At 35.6% G+C, this 5565-nt stretch overlaps 1 pseudogene; it reads left to right on the plus strand.

Moving 5' to 3' along the window:
• The first annotated feature begins 447 nt into the window (after positions 1-447).
• On the plus strand, positions 448-975 carry LOC117915317 (annotated as a pseudogene).
• The last annotated feature ends 4590 nt before the right edge of the window (positions 976-5565 follow it).

Below are 5565 nucleotides of genomic sequence, written 5' to 3' on the forward strand. Positions count from 1 at the left end.
TTTTCTGGGTTAATCCACATGCATTTGAGCCCACTGATTAAGACATGAAGTGTGGTTTTTGATGGTTCATCTCATTTTCTTCGTTTGTTTATGCTCCGTTTTCACAATTTTCTCTCTACTCCTAGCATTTGCACATTTTTGGATATGAGACCACACCTTGGGATGCGAGACCATGGGATGGTGGTATTGACAGGAAAGAGCAGTGAGCTAGCAGCTCAGCCTATTTTGCTGGAGAGGAGCCTATTTTCAGCTGACAGTGAAATTGACGACCTAGAGTTAGGTTTGTCATTGCTCAAATGGGTTTGGCCCTGTGTCACAAGATTCACAAGTTTGGCTCAATGACGGCGGCCAAAAGTTTCAGAAATAATGGAAGGTGGACTGGAATGTGTGGAATCAAGGGCTTAAAGTGTCATTTTTTTTAATCGAAAGTCTTTGGGTTTTATTAAAATGAGTGAAGGACAAAGTGAGGCTAAAAGCCAAGTTTGTGAGGCGGCGAGGAAGGGCGACACTACCAAACTAAGAGCTTTGAGAGACTCCGGAGCAAAGGTTTTGTTCTTCGATGGTAAAGGCCTTACCCCACTCATGCATGCTGCCAGGCTCGGCCATGTTGATGCTGTCAAGATTCTGCTAAAAATCGGTGTTCCCTGGAACACACTCTCTCCTTCCAATCTCTCTGCCGGCGATTTCGCCATGGATTCTGACCGCCAAGAAGCATTCGAAGCCCTCCTCAACGCCGGGATTCAAGCTGAATTGATCCAAGAAACAATCACAAGGAAAGCAAATAAAAATGGTGATTCTGACGAGGATTACTTGGGAGATAGAATTACTTTTAGTGAGGATAAACTAATGGATTCCAATAGCAAGGCTATCATGATGGCCTAGGAGAAACCATTGATGGAGGCTCATGCAAAAGCTGTTTGCTCAGGTGGTGATCACATATTGAACATTGGATTTGAAATGGGTCATGAGAAGTGAGTGGCTGCCGAAGATGGTGATATTGTCAAAACTGCTATGGGCGCTATAGAAGAAGCAATTGCTTCCATAAGAATGAAAAATTCAGAGAAAGATGATAAAAAAAAAAAAAAAAAAACGAAGGTGAAATGACGCGTAGTGACTGCTCTGAAACATATCTGATTGCTGTTTTCAATGTTTCATATTCGGCAAGCTTCTATGCTGGCAAGTATCTAACTGTGCTTTGATTAGTTGTTTCATATTTGAAAACCTTCTCGTATCTTGGTTCTTCTTAGACATTTTCTAGGTTAATCCACATGCATTTGAGCCCACTGATTAAGACATGAAGTGTGGTTTTTGATGGTTCATCTCATTTTCTTCATTTATGCTCTGTTTTCGTAATTTTCTCTCTACTCCTGGCGTTTGCACATTTTTGGATATGAGACCGCACCTTGGGATGCGAGACCATGAGATGGTGGTGTTGACAAGAAAAAGCAGTGAGCTAGCAGCTCAGCCTATTTTGCTGGATAGGAGCCTATTTTCAGCTGACAGTAAAACCGACGACCCAGAGTTGGGTTTGTCATTGCTCAAATGGGTTCGGCCCTATGTCACAAGATTCACAAGTTTGGCGCAATGATGGCGGCCAAAAATTTTAGAAATAATAGAAGGTGGATTGGAATGTGTGGAATCAAGGGCTTAAAGCATCCTTTTTTTAACCGAAAGTCTTTAGGTTTTACTCAAATGAGTGAAGGACAAGGTGAGGCTAAAAGCCAAGTTTGTGAGGCAGCGAGGAAGGGTGACACTGCCAAACTGAGAGCTTTGATAGACTCCGGAGCAGACGTTTCGTTCTTCGATGGTTAAGGCCTTAACCCACTCATGCACGCTGCCAGGTTCGGCCACGCTGATGATGTCAAGATTCTGCTCGAAACCGATGTTCCTTGGAACGCACTCTTTCCTTCCAATCTCTCTGCCGGCGATTTCACCATGGATTCCGGCCGCCAAGAAGCATTCGAAGTCCTATATAAGTTTTTTTTTAGGCCATTTTTTTCCCCTCTGTATTTTTATCACGGTCTTCTTTCTCTCCCACCCTTTTTTTTTTTTGGTTTCCTTCTACTTTCTCTTCATCCAAACACTTTTTTTCTTCCTTCTTCTTCATCTTCTTTTCCTTGCTCCCTTTCTTTCCCATTTTCTTACTTCTTCCTTACTTGAGGTTGTTCTATTGTCACAACTCCTCTAATGCCACCATGGGCTAGTAACGTCCACATCGTGTTGCCTTGATGTCGAAGCTTCTCACCACAACAACTCCTCATCGACATCAAAGTCACTCCTCTCAATGTATTGCTCTTTCATCCTTAATCTTACCATGGGCCCTCATTACGCTCCTTTGTCGTCAACAACCATCTTCTCTGTAGGGGACGCCACTATTTCTCTGGCCACTGCCACGAGAACCATGTCATAGTGATTTATGATTATAGATCTCAAATCTCCTCGATCTATTTTGGTATTTTTCATGTTTTATGATTTTGGCATGTTTAATAGGTGAGAAAATTTGTTTTGTAATTATTTTGGGTTTTTTTTTTTTGTTTTGTTCAAAATCCCTTAGTGATAGTGAGCAAAAAAGGTAAAATTCCTCAAAGTCACTTGGATCATTCACATTCTTTAAGCCTAAGTAGTTACTAGTGTTTGCTTGTTCAAGATAATGAGTTTCACATTGTAATTTGAGATTCTTTACTCTTAGTTTGTTTGTACATCGAATGCATGGAAATGGGTTTTGATCGAGAATGAAAAAAATGAAACATTTCATGGGTAATAATATGTAAGGTAACTAGATAGTTTATAATATTCTAATATATTCTCAAATAACATGTTCCAAATTTTGCTATTGTTCTTTCTTTACTATTTTTAATTTTTAATGATTTGTGAATGTAATTACATGAAAGTTGTATATTCTACAAATGACAAGAATCGAGACAATGTTCTGTATATGCTATTTCTAATTCACACGGGAGGTATTTTAAACATTGCATTTCATTTAATTTGTTGGATTTTATTCCCTACAATCATTTATGTCTTTTATGAAACTATAGGATAAACAATTCAATTAATTAATGTCTCATTTTCTCAAGCAGAGTGTGTGTGCTCTTGATTTAGTCTCTTGCCAAAAGTTTAGTTTAGTTGGGGAATTCTTAAAAATGATATCTTGAATATAGATATTTTAATTTAAGAACGAAAGCAAAAAGTAGTGAGGAGTCAACTTGAATGAAACTGCTCTTGATAAAAACATGGGAGAATGAGTCCATTCATCATAAAGTGGACCTTGTTTACAATGTTGTAAATTCTGATCAAATTTCTATTTAAGATGTCTCTGGGACATCATGATCTTTGTCATCCTACATCAACGAACATGGAGCAAGTCTTGCTTGAAATTACGTTTCATGTTAGTTTGTTTTGTTTTGTCTTGCTCCATGCAAGTTCTACTTGAAATTGGAGAAGCTTCTAATTTATCTCTCCAATCACTTTTACCCACCAATTAGGACACTATCAAGTTTTTCCTTAATTTTATATTAAATCCTCCAAATGAAAATGGTTAACTGTTCTTTTGATGACTGCAAATTATTTAGTTTTACTGTTTTAAGAAATGTAGTTCTTTGTTATATCATTCTTCTAACTTTGCAGCAAATTTGGGTGGTTGGTTCCACCTTTTATTTTGTTGTAGTTTGAATTTAGGATGGTTCCATATGTTGAATATTCTGGACAATAGAATCTCCATTAAAGCAATTGTAAAGCATATATTTGAAAATCTTTATATAATGGATGTGAATTGTCTATGCTTTATCATGATTACTAACTGATATTCTAATCTTCTATCATTATCTTTTTTTTTTTTTTTTTTCAGGTCATCAACAATTTTCTTGATCTTGACAAGGTAGAACTTAAGAACATGAGAGCATGGTCTGGTGCTTATTTTGATTGGGGAAAGTTAATATCAAGATTGTCAATTCAATGCTTCTATTTTTATTTTTATTTTTATCACTTTTAATGAATAACATGATCTATGTTTTTAGGGAACCCAAATTTATGTCAAATCTGCTTATGTAAACATATTAACTATCAAAAAGATGTATTTATACGCAATGATTCTATTAGGATATAAGAATTATAAAAAATAAAAAATAGAAAAGGATTAAGAAAATTAACAAGCTATCAAGAGGGTTGCATTTTAATATTTTTAACTATTTCTCATAAATTTCATGTCTATAATATTATTAAAATTAGATAGTTAATTATGTAGTAATGAAGTTCTTCAATCAATATAAACTAAGAGTGGAAATACCTATAAAATAAATAAATAAACTAAGAGTGGAAATAGGTAAGACAATGAAGAAAAATATGGATTTTTGAAACCAAAAACAATTTTTGAAATAAATTATAATCTACTTATGGAAACAAAAAATGATCTACCATGAAAACAATTAACATAACATTAAAAGTTAGTTTAAACTTTAAAGAGTTAGCATTAAAAGCATAGGTCTTTAACACTATAGTTTTTTTTTCATGTGTCATATGCAATGTTTTCAGAACCGGACCGGTCATTAAACTAGAAAAGTTACTAGTTCACGATTCACTGGTCGAACCGGTGGTTGAACTGCGGTCGAACTGGTGACGTCATAAATATATAATTTATAAATTATTAAAATTAAAAAATAATTATAAATATAAAAATAAAAATTTATATATTATTTAAAAATTAAATTTTTATTTAAAAATCAGAAATTTATTTAAAATTATAATGTTTTTATTAATTTAAATTAAAATCATAAGTTTTAAATCTGAAATAAAATAATAATAAATAAAAATAAATAAATAATAGTGAGATCACTAAGATGTGGTAAAAAATAATTAACATATATATATATATATATATGGAAGAAAGAGAGAAAATGGGGGTTGCAGTGGGGTCGCTAGGAGGAAGGGTTTCAACAACACGGCGTGAGAGAAGTGGGGTTGGCTTTTCCAGCACTGGGGTGGGTTCCGGCAAGCAAATCTTCCTTCCCACCTCTTTGAAACGCCGACGTATCTGCCAGAATCATTGGTTGAGCCCCAACTTCTTTACATTCTTCCTCGCGATGGTGAGCTCCGCGACTTTCGTGGGAGAAATGCTCTGCAACTCAGTTGGGTTCGACTGGTTGGCGTGTCCGGCGGCTACGGAGCTCGAAATGGGTTATGGCAAGCAAAAAGAGAAGGTTTTCCAATGCGGGGGTTGATTCGTTCCCAATTGGTGTCTCAGCTGATTCATGTCCAGTTGGTGCTCTTTGATTGAGAGAGTAATCAACAAAATTTATAACCTATATCACCATGCATTAGGATAGCTTTAGCTAATATAGCATAGTGGCTCTAGGATTGTTCATTGGAAAGGGTTTTCAATTCACGACTAATACCAATTCAAAGTAAATTGGTGTTTTTTCATTTCAAGGTTAGCTTTAAAAGAAAACATAATCTTTGGTGGAAAAGGTTTGGTTTTAAGCTAACTAAAAAGCAAGTAATGGAAATTACTTATGAAGAAAAACATTCCTTGGAGGTTTGGGTTCACAGGGGAGGTTCCTTATGCAAAAA

The sequence above is a fragment of the Vitis riparia genome, chromosome 5 (assembly GCF_004353265.1).
Source record: "Vitis riparia cultivar Riparia Gloire de Montpellier isolate 1030 chromosome 5, EGFV_Vit.rip_1.0, whole genome shotgun sequence".
In the NCBI taxonomy this organism is placed as follows: Eukaryota; Viridiplantae; Streptophyta; class Magnoliopsida; order Vitales; family Vitaceae; genus Vitis; species Vitis riparia.